Source organism: Hylobates moloch, unplaced genomic scaffold (assembly GCF_009828535.3).
Source record: "Hylobates moloch isolate HMO894 unplaced genomic scaffold, HMol_V3 SCAFFOLD_19, whole genome shotgun sequence".
NCBI lineage: Eukaryota > Metazoa > Chordata > Mammalia > Primates > Hylobatidae > Hylobates > Hylobates moloch.
In genome coordinates this window covers 5,994,500-6,010,380 of record NW_026652294.1, presented here as the reverse complement: position 1 = coordinate 6,010,380, position 15,881 = coordinate 5,994,500, and the positions used below count along the sequence as shown (strand labels likewise).

The following is a 15,881-nucleotide window of genomic DNA, read 5'->3' as shown; positions in this document are numbered from 1 at the left end:
TTTCTATCTGAAAGATAGAAACTTTTTCTACTTTAGTGACTTCTTTAGGCCTTCATTCTCTTGTGAAAGTACCCATGTACACTGAAAATTTAGCAAAGCTTGAATGATTTTCTTCTGTTAATCTGTCTTATTTCAGTTTTATTCTTAGGCCCAGATCTCCAGAGACCCTAAGAATGTACAGGAGAATTTTTTTCCTCCCCAGTAATAGCATGGCATACAGCATAGATCCCCACTTGTTCAGGTCAATTTTTAATCGCTTTCTAAAACTTTCTATGACATTCTTCATAAAAGTCATGCCGGCCAGGCGAGGTAGCTCATGCCTGTAGTCCCAGCTACTTGGAGGCTGAGGTGGGAGGATCACTTGAGCCCAGGAGGTCGAGGCTGCAGTGAGCCACAATCGTGCCACTGTACTTCAGCCTGGATGACAGAGCAAGATCCTGTCTATAAGTTTTTTCTTTTTTAAGTAATGCATGTTTCATCTCAGACTTATTCCATGGTGAGATATATATATTATATGTGTGTATGTATGTATGTACACAGATATGATTGCAAATGATATCTGTTGCATTTTACATATTGAAGGAAGTATCTTATTGAAAATATTATAAATTTGTGTCAATGTTGCTACTGCTCAAAACCCGTTTCAGAATTGGTAATCTACTTACATTCAAAATGAGTGGGGTGGCTGGGCGCGGTGGCTCACGCCTGTAGTCCCAACTCTTTAGGGGGCTGAAGTGGGCAGATCACTTGAGCCAGGAGTCTGAGACCAGCCTGGCCAACATAGCAAAACCCCATCTCTACTAAAAATACAAAAATTAGCAGGGCATGGTGGCACATGCCTGTAATCCCAACTACTCGGGAGGCTGAGGCACGAACTTGGGAGGCAGAAGTGGCAGTGAGCCAAGATCATACCACTACACTCCAGCCTGGGCAACAGAGCAAGACTCTGTCTCAAAACAAACAAACAAAACAAAAAAATACAACACAAAGGAGTCACACAGAAGAGGGTGCTGCGAAGACATAGGGGAATGCCAGAACAGAGGCAAAGATTGGAGTGATGGGTCTTATATTAATCATGGTCCTTATCTCCTGTACTTTATCATGCTTTGACATTTTTTAAGTTTATTTTACATTTTTGTAGAGACAGGGTCTCACTCTGCCAGGCTGGAGTGCAGTGGTGCAAGTAATTAGGTTGGTCCAAAAGTAATCGTGGTTTTTGCCATTACTTTTATTTTATTTATTTATTTATTTGAGACAGGGTCTCACTCTGTCGCCCAGGCTGGAGTGCAGTGGCGCAATCTCACCTGACTGCAACCTCCACCTCCTGGGTTCAAGTAATTCTCCTGCTTCAGCCTCCCAAGTAGCTGGGAGTACAGGTGCACACCACCATGTCCAGCTAATTTTTGTATTTTTAGTAAAGACAGGATTTCACCATGTTGGCCAGGCTGGTCTTGAACTCCTGGCCTCAAGTGATCCACTTGCCTTAGCCTCCCAAAGTGCTGAGATTACAGGCGTGAGCCACCGCGCCTGGTCTGCCATTACTTTTAATTAAAATTTTTGTTACGGTTGATTGATTTCCTAGGTTCATTCATACATTCTGTTTTGTTTTGTTTTTTGAGACAGGGTCTCGCTCTGTCACCAAGGCTAGAGTCAGTGGTGCAGTTACAGCTCACTGCAGCCTTGACCTTCTGGGCTCGAGTGATCCTCCTGCCTCAGCCTCCTGAGTAGCTGGGACTACAGGCATGTACCACCACACCCATCTAATTTTTAATTGTTGTCGTTGTTGTTGTAGAGCTGGTGTCTTGCCATGTTGCCCAGTGCTGGCCTCAAGTGAGTCTCCCATCTCAGTCTCCCAAGGTAGCTAGGATTACAGGTGTGGGTCACTGCGCCCGGTCTGCTTTGACATCCTGAGGACTTGCTGATCCAAGAGAGACTGCCCCTCCCTGGGCCATAAATTCCTAAACTATTGACTTCTAACTGGAGTGCTACCAATTTTTTTTTTTTTTTTTGGGATGGAGTCTCACTCTGTCACCCAGTCTGGAGTGCAGTGGTGCGATCTTGGCTCACTGCAAGCTCCACCTCCTGGATTCAGGCCATTCTCTGACCTCAGCCTCCCGAGTAGCTGGGACTACAGGTGCCTGCAACCATACCTGGCTAAGTTTTTGTATTTTTAGTAGAGACGAGGTTTCACCATGTTAGCCAGGATGGTCTTGATCTCCTGACCTCATGATCCGTCTGCCTCGGCCTCCCAAAGTGCTGGGATTACAGGAGTGTGCCACCGCGCCTGGCCAAGTGCTACCAATTTTTGCAGAGTAATAATGAACTCTTGTTCTATTACTATGAAAGATTTAGAACTGCCCTTTCCATCCCATAATTTCCAACGCCTGGAAAAAAGGATCTCAGTACTGAAAATAACTTAGAATTGTAACTCACAAGTGGGTTTTCCCTGATGTCATATCTAGTATGTTTATGTAGTATTACTTTGTGTATAAAAGAGCCCAAGTTTGTAATTTGGCTGGCATTTAAGGTGACACCTGGTGATAGAAGGTGTTGGGTATCCAAGTCTACATTGACCTGACCATTAAGGTGAGAACCTTTATATAATCTGTTGCCACATAAGATAAAAAGACCAGTGTTGTTCACGGATAAGGTCAGAGTGGAACTCACGACCCACCAGGTTGGGGGCTGGTGTCTTGTCACCTATCATGTAGGCATCTGCACATGTCCATCTTCCGTGTGTCTTTGTCAGTCTGTAGGAGAATGGGTTGCAAAATATCTGATATAGGAGGCCTGCAGTTTGGCCTTAACATGTGTGTGGCTTGGTTTCGTTATGTGACCAAGTTTGTCCAGATTTTTGGTCTATCCATATTTAATGTCTAGTGTTTGGCAGTCTAATGAAGAGAGGAGATGGGCTACCCCATGTTATACAAGGGTGGCTTGTGAGCTTACTGTAACATCCGGTGATATGGCAAGTGTTTGTACCATAAGAGTCAGTGCCAGAACCTTCTATAACCTTCATGGGAGGCTTGAAGATGCCACCTGTGGAACCAAAGCACAAGATTCAACTGTAATATCGTCTTGCTGTGTCACCTATAAATCATTCAGCACCATACCTGTTTTTAAAACAAAGGGAACATTTTCTTTCTTTTTTTTTTTTTTAAGACAGGGTCTTGCTCTATTGCCCAGGCTGAAGTGCAGTGGTGTGATCACAGCTCACTGCATTCTCCACCTCCCGGGCTCAAGCGATTCTTTCACCTCAGCCTCCTGAGTAGCTGGGACCACAGGCGCCCACCACCACACCCTACTAATTTTTTGTGTGTTTTGTGTAGAGACAGGGTTTCACCATGTTGCTCAGGCTGATGTCAAACTCCTGAGCTTAAGCAATCCGCCCACCTCTGCCTGCCAAAGTGCTGAGATTACAGGCTTGAGCCACCGTACCCAGCAAATTTCCTTCTACTGACTACCTGAGCACAGGACAGAACTTGAGCTTCCATAGAGGTTTGTCCATCTCCAATTAATCCATCAAAAGAAGAAGTAAAGTGATGTTGTTTTCTCAGTTGTGGATGCCACACCTTGTCACATACCCAGTTTTCATAGTTGGCCCACGGAGTCCTGGCGTTGGCAGGAATGAAAATTGGTTCAAGTTCTTCTGCATGATCTAGATGTTGACATAACCAGTAATCAGATTAATTAAAATGGACAGGATTTGGAGAGTTGGTGTAACGAGGTGTCAGTTCTGTTTTTGACCTGTTGGGAAAACAGTAAGGGTTACTAAGCATGAGACACAACCTCAAAGAGAGCCCATAGTGGAGGATCAGAGGGAGAATCAGAGGACAGGATTGAGACAAGCAACTTCCAGTCAGCTTTTTAATAAATGGCCAGAGAAAAAGGAGGCTTCATTAAAAGGAAGAGGTTCTTTTGGTTTTTGTTTTTTGGACAAGGAGGCCCAATGTGAGAAAATAGGTGGAAGTGAAGTTTCTTGATCCATGATCTTGAGAAAAGCTGTCTACTTTAAAATGTCATCTGCTTCTGAGGCCTGGGAACCAGTCTGGGAAATCGTTACTTTAAGGTCACGTGTAGGGAGGGTCTTCCAGTTGTCCTCAGAGTGCTGATCTGGGTCTAGCTTGGTGTAATTCACATGAATCCAGGAGGACTTTTCCCTATCTTGATGGCAGTGTAGGTGGTTAGCAGTACAGTCAGGCATTGCTTAATGACAGGGATGCATTCTGAGAAATGCATCTTTAGGTACTTTTGTCATTGTGTAGACATCACAGAGTGTACTTACACAGACCTAGATGATATAGTCTACTACACACCTAGGCTATATTGTGTAACCCACCTGCTCCTAGGCTACAAACCCATACAGCGTGTTAGTGTACTGAATACTGTACACGGTGTAACACAATGATAAGTATTTTCTTTTACTTATATCTTGTAGTGTAGGATTTATCACAAAATGTTACTGCCCAGTGCATTTTTGCAAACAATAAGAATTCACTGAGAGTATTAACATTCACATATGTAATTAGAGTTTACAAATGCACCAAACTTTGGGTAACAAACACTTTAAACTTACTGTTTTAGACATTCAGTAAACCCCTTCTCCCCCCTCCCCAAACTGTTTGATTACAAAGAAGCACAATGGGTTAACTGTGGCAAAACATAAGAAATAAGGCAGGGGAGGCAGATGCAGACTTGACAACATAAGAATATCCAAACAATGTTGTCAATATCAAAAGACAAAATCAAAACATCTTTTATAACATAAAATAAATCCATATAATTAAGTACTAATTAGGTGAAATAACATTATAGGGTATATAACATTTATTTTCTCTACATAAATTTGCGTATCTTAAATTTATTTATTTTTATTTTATTTTTTCCTGAGATGGAGTCTTGCTCTGTTGCCCAGGCTGGAGTGCAGTGGCACTATCTTGGCTCACTGCAACCTCCCCCTCCCGGGTTCAAGAAATTCTCCTGCCTCAGTCTCCTGAATAGCTAGGATTATAGGCGTGCGCTACCATGCCTGGCTAATTTTTATATTTTTAGTAGAGACAGGGTTTCACCACATTGGCCAGGCTGGTCTCCAACTCCTGACCTCATGATCCACCCCCCTCGGCCTCCCAAAGTGCTGGGATTACAAGCGTGAGCCACCTTGCCTGGCTGCATATCTTAAATTTAATGTGAAACATCATGTTTCAACTTCAACTTAAGAATATCATGACATACAGTTTTTGGTGAGTCTAGATGTAATGGAATGAATATTTAAATAGACTTCAAAGATTTTATCAAGTTTGTATTTGGTTATCATTGCTTTAAGTCTTTAATGCTTTTCTTTATTTATTGGACTAAGCCAATTTTAGAAACAAAATCCACAACCAACACACATATAATGCCGAAGTTTCTGAAAAAACTAAATAGTGTTATCTTTAGTATATCATTAAAATAGTGATTGTGGTTAAACAAACAAGCAAACAAACAAATTACTGCAACTCATATATGATAAACTTACAGAAAGCAACATTTTAGAAGTTCCATCTGGTGTGTTTGCACTGTAAGAAAATAAATCTGGATATGAGTATGTAGGGTCCAGCCCCACAGGGTCGGTGGGTCTCTCCTCGTGTGTGGAGACGAGAGAGTGTAGAAATAAAGACACAAGACAAAGAGATAAAAGAAAAGACAGCTGGGCCCGGGGGACCGCTACCACCAAGATGCAGAGACCGGTAGTGGCCCCGAATGCCAGGCTGCGCTGATATTTATTGGATGCAAGACAAAGGGGCAGGGTAAGGAGTGTGAGCCATCTCCAATGATAGGTAAGGTCACGTGGGTCACATGTCCACTGGACAGGGGGTCCTTCCCTGCCTGGCAGCCGAGGGAGAGAGAGAGAGAGGAGAAAGAGAGAGACAGCTTACACCATTATTTCTGCTATCAGAGACTTTTAGTACTTTCACTAATTTGCTACTGCTATCTAAAAGGCAGAGCCAGGTGTATAGGATGGAACATGAAGGCAGACTAGGAGCGTGACCACTGAAGCACAGCATCACAGGGGGATGGTTAGGCCTTCGGATAACTGCGGGCAAGCCTGACTCATGTCAGGCCCTCCACAAGAGGTGGAGGAGCAGAGTCTTCTCTAAACTCCCGTGGGGAAAAGGAGACTCCCTTTCCTAGTCTGCTAAGTAACAGGTGTTTTTCCTTGACCCTGACGCTACCGCTAGACCAGGGTCCGGTTGGCAACAGGCGTCTTCCCAGACGCTGGCGTTACCGCTGGACTAAGGAGCCCTCTGGTGGCCGTGTCCAGGCATAACAGAAAGCTCGCACTCTTGTCTTCTGGTCACTTCTCACTGTGTCCCCTCAGCTCCTATCTCTGTATGGCCTGGTTTTTCCTAGGTTATGATTGTAGAGCGAGGATTATTATAGTATTGGAATAAAGAATAATTGCTACAAACTAATGATTAATGATTATATATAATCATATCTAAGATCTATATCTAGTATAACTATTATTTTATATATTTTATTGTACTGGAACAGCTCGTGCCCTCGGTCTCTTGCCTCAGTACCTGGGTGGCTTGCCGCCCACATGAGTAAGATGTGCTTGACTGAATAAATGAAATCCGCAGCTAGCACTGGGCTATGTTCCAGAGCAGTGCATTTGTCCTAATATATTACATCAGGAATGTTTGTTCACAATCCACCAGCTGCAGCTTTTCATTTATTAAGAAATGAAAGCAATTAATCCTGGTCCATCCACTCCTTCCTCCCTTGTTTTACTATCTTTGCTTTGAGATCAGGCACTTTGTGCCCATGATTGTGGCAATGCATGTTTAGTCAAAATGATCCATTGATAGTAGAATAATTGTACTAAATTAATAAAGGAAGAGAGTGTCTTCCTGTAGAAAACAGAGCACTAAATTATAATTTTACAGTCACAACACAAGCTCCAGCTCTTCCTAGGCACAGCGGAGCAACCTGGGTCCACTCATTTGTCTGGGGATCATAAGCCTCCGCTGTATTCAGGTATGCCTGTCCATCATACCTCCCAACAGCATAAAACTTATCAACAAGTAAACAGATCTCCACTGCATCTCTGCTGATGCTCATTGATTCTACTGTAGTCCACATGTCTGTTTTGGGATCAGATGTCTCCACACAATCTGAGAGTCTGGAAGTCAAGTTGGATGTGAGAGCATCGTGTTCCCCTATAGCATACAGTAGTCCGCTCCAGGTCATTATTCCTATGCCACCTCTCCTTTTTGACATCCGTGCACACAGTGTCCATGTTGGGGTGATCAGGCCCAACACTGGGCCGTGGAGGCTACCAAGTCTGGCGGGGTCAGAGAATGCGAAAAGATAAGTTAAAAGTGAATAAAGTGGGTCCAGGGGGCCAGCACTAGATTGGAGGCTGCAAAGGCCCCGAGCTGTGGGAGCCCACACTATTTATTGGTGATCAAACAAGCAGGTGGTGAGGACGTGAGGGTAAACAGGTGAGGGCATGAGGACGTGGGAGTAGAAAGCTAGTGGTGCATTAAGCGTAGCTGTGATGGTCTAGCATTTCCTTTGACGCATATAGAATATGCTCTGCTGCTTGAGATAATGGAGGACATGTTTACGAATAAGAAGCAAGGAACCAACAAGCCTGTGCACATTCCAGAGGCTATGAGGAGTTTTATGCCCTGAGCCCTGGGTTCCATCCAAGCCACAAGAGGTTTTATGCCCTGGGCTTAGATTTGTGGTGCGGCAGGGCAGCTTTCCACCTATGGCACAGAGCTTGGTGTACCAAAGGCCATGAGCGGTTTTAGACCCTGGACCCCAGACATCTTTTAAGACTCTTTTACATTATGACAGACAAGCCAGTCCTGCCTCAGCTCTTCTACCAACAGTCCACTCACTAGTATGAGGATCAAAACATTCTACTGATTTGAGACAAGAACTTCCTTCACGACCACCAACTGCATAAAGTTTTCTACTTAGTACTGCCACACCAACTGTGCTCCTAGGGGTAGACACAGTGGCAACAAAATTCCACTGGCGAGCAGAGGGTCCCAAATTTCCACCGTGTTCAGATGGCCCCAGCCCTCATGCCCTCCTATGGCATACATGGGACCTTCTAGTACAGCCACACCAAGGCCATGTCTTTGTGTGGACATAGGTGGCACCACACTCCCTGTTTTTTTGGGGGGTTGTAGCACTCTACAGTATTCAAAGTCTTCAGTCCATCTCTTCCTCCAACCACATACGGTTTGTCATCTAGCACTGCAACACCAAACTGTAGCCTCCTCTCATACATATTTGCTACTGGAGTTCACGTATTTGTACAGAGATCATACTTTTCAATGCTTGTTGCTCCTTTTGTTGAATCCATTCTCCCAACTGCAAATAATGTACCAACAGCTGACTTCCTAGATTTTGTCTGAGGACTTTGTAACATTGGTCATCTCTCTGGTAATACATGGTACTTCATTGCTTCCATAATGAGTTTCTGACATTCTGTATTATCCCAAAAAAGTGCATTATTTTCTATGTCTGCCAGGAACTGTGGTGCAAGAAGAGGTAGCCTAATATAAGCCAAAAGTTTACTTAGATCTTTCCTTCTCTGTTCCAAATCATGACAGACCCAACTAAGAAGGGCAGTCAATATTGTTTCATCAGGAATGTTCATGTCATCACTAGTCAAGAACTTTGCAATTTTGCTGGCTGGTAATAATACAAATTCCTGGTTTCTGATTACTTTCATGAAATGCTCAATAGTATAACTGTGAGCCACTTTATGCAAATCTGTACAACCTTAGGCATCAGCAAAAGAACAAATTCCAAGACAGCTGGATGGGTGAAGCTGTTTCATTAAAAACTTCTGGCATGTGGCCTGGTGCCCTGGCTCACGCCTGTAATCCCAACACTTTTGGAGGCCAGGGCTGGCGGATCACCTGAGGTCAGGAGTTCGAGACCAGCCTGGCTAACATGGTGAAACCCCGTCTCTACTAAAAATACAAAAAATTACCTGGTCGTGGTGGCAGGCGCCTATAATCCCAGCTACTCACGAGGCTGAGGCAGGAGAATCGCTTGAACCTGGGAGGCGGAGGTTGCAGTGAGCTGAGATCTGCACTGGGCGGCAGAGCAAAACTGTCTAAAAACAAACAAACGAAAACTTACAACATGCTTCTACAACCTGCGAAAGCCAAAGAAGACAAGCTGTAGATAGCAGGCACTCAGTATTATCTTCTTTTAATTCAAGGCGGCTTGTATAAGCATATTGGATCAAGGACCACGATGAATTTGGTTCTACACCTTCCATTTTTATGTCCTCTTGTCTTGCTTCTCTGACATCATTAGTAAACATGGCAGCAAAACAGTCTGAGTCAGAGGAGAGCACCTATCTGTGAGCTGGAATTCTGCAATCACCAGCAACTAAAATGACATCGCACAACTGTTTATGTCTCCAATAGTTTTCCATTTTTTTAAATGTTTAAATGTATGTTCGGCATAATTCAGGGCTTGGAAAAATTCATGATGAACACGGCTCCATAGTATGACAGGAAGATAACGTCTGACTACTGCTGGAAGTCCGTGTCGTGCTCCAGAGACTGCCGGGAGTCACGGCGGTCCGGGGTGGAGGAGCCGGGGAGGGGAGGGCAGAGAGGGATGCTCGCGTGCCCCCAACCCCTTCCTGGCAGCCTCACCTCCGGCGCTGGCGGCCCCAAGCTAGCCAATCCTGCTCCATCAGGCGGCGCCAGGCGGTGGGGGGTGGTCAGAGTCCTCAGGTGGCCCCAGAGGGGACGAGTGAGTGGATGGGGGTCCGGACTGGCTCGCCCATCAGTCCCGGCACTGCGCAATTGGCTGCCCACCCAGCCCACACAATGATAAGTATTTTTGTATGTAAACATATCTAAACGTAGAAAAGCTACAGTAAAAATACGGTATTATAATCTTTTTTTTTTTTTTTTTTTGAGACAGGATCTCACACTGTTGCCCTGGCTGGAGTGTAGTAGCACAATCATGGCTCACTGCAGCCTCGACTTCCCTGGGCTCAGGTGAGTCTCCCACCTCAGCCTTCCAAGTATCTGGGACTACAGGCGCGCATCCCCATGACTGGTTTATTTTGTATTTTTTGTAGAGACAGGGTTTCACCATGTTGCCCAGACTGGTCTCAAACTGCTGGGCTCAAATGATCTACCCATCTCTGCCTACCAAAGTGCTGGGATGACAGGTGTGGTGGCTCACCGGCATTATAATCTGATGGGGACACCATTGTATATTCGGTCCATCATTGACTGAAACATTAGTGACAGTGCATGCTTTCTTCTAAAAACCTTGATTTACACCTAATCTCCTGGTCAAAAAGGATGGCAAGCCTTGTTAGTTGGCAGAAGCTATGCCTTTTTTACCTGTTGATGGTTTATATGCTCCAAGATTACTAGTTAGTTCCTTTATGTAGCTGTCATAGCATTGCACTGTTCACTTAAGAAGTCCCCATAATCCCAGGATCACTCAATGCAGGAATGAAAGGTTTAAAGATGCCAATAGGCAAAGGGAAACCAAGCACTATTTCAAAAGAAGTTAATCCATGCCTCCCATTTGGAACATTCTAAACTTCATAAGGGGTAAAAGGCAACAAGAGGTAATGCTTTTCCTCCCTTCAATTCAGTTTCCTGACAGATTTTTCCTAAAGTCTTTTTTTTTCTTTTTTTCTTTTTTCTTTTTTTTTGAGATAGAGTCTCACACTGTCACCCAGGCTGGAGTGCAGTGGCACAATCCCAGCTCACTACAACCTCTGCCTCCCAGGTTCAAGTGATTCTCCTACCTCAGCCTCCTGAGTAGCTGGGATTACAGGCATGTGCCACCACGCACAGCTAATTTTTGTATTTTTATTAGAGACAGGGTTTCACCATGTTGGCCAGGCTGGTCTCCAATTCCTGACCTCAGATGATCTGCCCCCTTGGGCCTCCCACAGTGCTGGGATTACAGATGTGAGCCCCAGCACCCAGCCTGTTGAATATAAAAATGCTCCAGGAATAAATGCTTGGTGCCACAAAGTGAAACCAGCACTCAGGCAAAAGTTTTCACAGCAAGGCAATTTACTTCTGCAGAAGGGTGCCACTCCCGTCAATCAAGATCGTAAGAGCACACCAAACAAAGGAGAGCAGGGGGTTTTTATCTCTGATGCATAGACTTTACCTCTGTGTCACTCCCCCATGGGCTGGGGTTGGACTGCACAATCTGAGCTGATCCGATTGGCTACTTGCAAATATTGTTCTAAATATGGAAGGGAAGGGGTACGTGAGGTACAGTGGTGAAGCATGTAAGACATGCAGTTTTGGGGGAACAACGGGTGCAGATAACCAAGGGAACAGATGTGAGTTATTGATTAGAGCTGACGGGAAGCAGGTAGGCTGTTTTACAGTAACTAGGGGCAAGGAGGAACATAGGAAAGTTAAGTTTGAGAACAAAGGACAAGGAAGTTAGCAGGCTAAATCTTTGAAGAGAAACTCAGAGAAATTCATTGTATCTTACACGACCTAATGTCTTTTTATGTCTACATTTTTACATTTCACTTGAGCTGAGGACTGGGGGTGGTATGGAGTGTGAAATTTTAATGAGTACCCCAAAGGAGTTTTTTTTTTTTGCAATCGAATTGTTTATTTCTACTATAAAATGAGTTCCTTGGTCTGACTTAACCTATAACAGAAAGCCAAAATGAGAAATAATCTTAGTTATTAATTTCTTTTCTTTTTTTTTTTTTCAGACAGAGTCTCACACTGTCACCCAGGCTGGAGTGCAGTGGTGCGATCTTGGCTCATTGCAACCTCCATCTCCCAGGTTCAAGTGATTCTCCTTGCCTCAGCCTCCCAAGTAGCTGGGATTACAGGAGCCTGCCACCATGCTCGGCTAATTTTTTTTGTATTTTTAGTACAGACAGGGTTGCACTATGTTGGCCAGGCTGGTCTCAAAATCCTGACCTCATGATCTGCCCACCTCCGCCTTCCAAAGTTCTGGGATTACAGGTGTGAGCCTCCATGGCCAGCCGAGTTATTAATTTCTTCACCAGTGTTGTGGTATCAGCACATCCAGTCCAGTGGTATTCAATCCATCCACTAAACATTCAGACAGTAACCAAACAGTGGGAATGCCCTAAAGCCAGAGGTAAATCAACAAAATCCATCTGGAGTCCTGCAAGGGGCAGTGTGGGCCTTGGAGGACTCCCCGAGGAATGTTGGTTTCCTCCAGAGATTCCATGAGATTTATAAGTTGTGCACTGGGAAACAGTGTGGCCAGAAGTTTTGTGGATGCCAGGGTAGAACTAATTATATTTTAGTTCCTTAGCTATCCTCCATCTCCATATGTCCCATTTGATAAGTGCAAGCCAAAAGGTCAAAACAAAGGAAGTCACGGGAAGTCTACTCTGTCCAATGTATCATATGTCTGGTAATTCTTTGCTGTCCTTTTGAATTCACTTGTCTTTTTCAGATTGTGGGGCATTTGCCTGATAATACTAACAATAATCAATAATATCAGTGAGGAATAAAGATAAATTGCGTGGAAAAAGGATGGCAGGGGGGCATCCATTTCTGGCTGTGTATTTCACTGCCCTGTCAGCCCTATCATTCTCTAGAGATATAGCATCAGGGCCAGGTGCGGTGGCTCATGCCTGTAATCTCAGCATTTTGGGAGGCTGAGGTGGGCAGATCACAAGGTCAGGAAATCAAGATCATCCTGGCAAATATGGTGAAACCCCGTCTCTACTAAAAATACAAAAATTAGCCGAGCATGGTGGCATGTGCCTGTAATCCCAGCTACTCAGGAGGCTGAGGCAGAAGAATAGCTTGAACAACCCACGAGGTGGAGGTTGCGGTGAGCCAAGATGGTGCCACTGCACTCCAGCCTGGGCAACAGAGCGGACTCTCTATCTCAAAAAAAAAAAAAAAAAAAGATATAGCATTGGTCTCCTTAGTATGGGCTAAACCATGAGCAACAGCAGTTTTTCTTGGGAGGTGAGTAGCCTGTAGTAGGGCAACAGTTATATGTTCATTGGCAATAGGAAGAATTCTCAGGATTGGTCATGTATGGTGGCTCATGCCTGTAATCCCAGTACATTGCAAGGCTGAGGCAGGAGGATTGCTCAAGGCCAGAAGTTCAAGACCAGCCTGGGCAACATACTGAGACCCCCATCTCTCCAAAAAAAGAATTCTCAGGATTTCCAGATTGCACCAATGGTCAGCATACTCCAACTGGAGTTGGTATAAATACTGACAGTTTTCCCTTCTGCCAATGCGCAAGCTCTAATAAGAGCTATAAATTCCCCAGCTTGGGTTTTACTTTACTGTGGGCAAACAGGCCCTCAAGTGTTTCCTGTGGGGAAACTATGACATAGCAGTTATTATGTTCCCCCAGAAACCTCGTTTATGGGAGCCATCACAAAATAGGAGTGAGTCTGCGTTGTCTAAACGGTGCACAACAGGTCTCGTGACCTTGAGACCATTTCTATCATTGGAAGGCAATCATGTGGAATGGAGTGGGGTTCTCCATCATCAAGGAGGGCTAATAATCAGATTGCTTTTTTTTTTTTTTGAGACAGTCTCACTCTGTCACCCAGACTGGAGTACAATGGTGCAATCTCAGCTCACTGCAACCTCTGCCTCTGGGCTCAAGCAATCCTCCCACCTCAGCCTCCCAAGTAGCTGGGACTACAGGCATGTGTCACCATGCCCAGCTAATTTTTGTATTTTGTGTAGAGACAGGGTTTCGCCATGTTGCCCAGGCTGGTTTCGAACTCCTGGGCTCAAGTGATCCACCTGCCTCAGCCTCCCAAAGTGCTGAGATTACAGGTATGAGCCACCATGCCCAGCCGAGTAGCCAGATTTAAAGTGGCACAGTGATGTAAGATAATGGAGGGTTTGGTTAATAGGACCTGTTCATAGGTCTATTGCCGTGTGGAGAGGTACTATGTCTTATGAACTTGGAAGATGGACAGCATGGGGAACATAACAGAAAAATGGATAAGCATAACATGAGTGCTGGCTTTGTCAATTACAGAGTCAGCTGCAGCCACCACATGCAGGCATGAGGACAGGCCTGCTGCCACAGGTTCAACTGGCATGAGAAATACAGGATATATCTGAGAGGCAAAAGGTTGTTGTAGAATACCTCCAGCAATTCCATTATTTTCATGGTAATAGAAGTGAAAAGATTTGTCAAAATTCAGTAAGCCAAGATCAGAGGTATGGGAAATGCTAATTTTAAGGCTACAAAGGAGGTTAGTGCCTCAGGGCCAGAAAATGGGTGCTGGGATGGTGTCTTCGAGGAGGGCACACAGAGATTTAGCAAGGGCAGCAAAATTAGAAATCCACTGGTGACAATAGCCAGCTGTCACTGGAAATTTATTTAGTTTTTGTTTGTTTGTTTGTTTTTTGAGACGGAGTCTCGCTCTGTCACCAGGCTGGAGTGCAGTGGCACAATCTCAGCTCACTGCAACCTCCACTTCCTGGGTTCAAGCGATCCTCCTTCCTCAGCCTCCCGAGTAGCTGAGACTACAGGTGCCCACCACCACGCCCAGCTGATTTTTTGTATTTTTAGTAGAGACAGGGTTTCACCATGTTGGCCAGGATGATCTGGATCTCTTGACCTCGTGATCTGCTGCCTCGGCCTCCCAAAGTGCTGGGATTACAGGCGTGAGCCACCGTGTCTGGCTTATTTGTTTGTTTTTGAGACAAGGTCTTGCTTTGTCACCAGGCTGGAATGCAGTGGTGCAATCATGGCTCACTGCAGCCTCAACCTCCTGGGCTCAAGCAATCCTCCCACCTTGGCCTTCCAAAGTGCCGGAACTACAGGCATGAGCCACTGTGCCCAGCCGTATAAAGTTGTTTTTTTTTGTTTTGGGGAGAGAGATAAACAAAATTGACTTAAGACATTTGGGGGTGAGCTTCTGAATGCCCTGAGATAACTCATGTCCGAAGTAGGTAGTAGTTGTTTGTACCCACTGAGTTTAGATTAGAAGGCTTCATGGCCTTCTTCAGTCAGCACCTTTAGGAGAAGGAGGAAGTCCGTAAGAGCATCCTGCTTAGTATATTTTCTTTTACTTTTCTTTATTTCTTTTTTCTTTTTCTTTTCTTTTTTTTTTTGAGACAGAGTCGCACTCTGTCACCCAGGCTGGAGTGCAGTGGCATGATCTTGGCTCACTGCAACCTCTGCCTTTCGGGTTCAAGCGATTCTCCTGCCTCAGCCTCCTGAGCAGCTGGGACTACAGAGATGTGCCACCATGCCCAGCTAATTTTTGTATTTTTAGTAGAGATGGGGTTTCGCCATGTTGGCCAGGCTGGTCTCGAACTCCTGACGTCAGGTGATCCGCCCGACTTGGCCTCCCAAAGTGCTGGGATTACAGGCATGAGCCACTACTCCTGGCCTGCTTAGTATATTTTCTTTTTCTTTTTTTTTTTTTTTCGAGATGGAGTCTTGCTCTGTCACCCAGGCTGGAGTGCAGTGGCACAATCTCTGCTCACTGCAAGCTCCGCTTCCCGGGTTCATGCCATTCTCCTGCCTCAGCCTCCCAAGTAGCTGGGACTATAAGCACCTGCCACCACGCCTGGCTAATTTTTTGTATTTTTAGTAGAGACGGGGTTTCACCGTGTTAGCCAGGATGGTCTTGATCTCCTGACCTCAGGTGATCCACCCTCCTCGGCCTCCCAAAGTGCTGGGATTACAGGCGTAAGCCACCACGCCTAGCCTGCTTAGTATATTTTCAAAGTAAAAGATCAACATATTGGCAAGAGTGGAACCCTGGGTCAAGGCTTCAGAATCTAAGCCAGCTTTAAGAACTTAGGAAAATATTGAGGGAGACTTACAATGTCTCTGAGATATGTGAGTCCATGTTAACTGTCTCCCTTTCA

General features: G+C 45.0%; 1 long non-coding RNA gene and 1 pseudogene across 1 annotated transcript; both read right to left on the bottom strand.

The window, feature by feature from the left end:
* Positions 1-2,851: 2,851 nt before the first annotated feature.
* Positions 2,852-4,347, bottom strand: LOC131382053 (uncharacterized). The gene is made up of 2 exons (XR_009211208.1): positions 3,465-4,347; positions 2,852-3,039 (listed from the first exon to the last, which is right to left on the bottom strand). It is a non-coding gene; the product is annotated as an uncharacterized LOC131382053 (long non-coding RNA).
* Positions 4,348-6,101: 1,754 nt separating this feature from the next.
* On the bottom strand, positions 6,102-9,642 carry LOC116459167 (kelch-like protein 5; annotated as a pseudogene).
* Between the last annotated feature and the right edge of the window lie 6,239 nt (positions 9,643-15,881).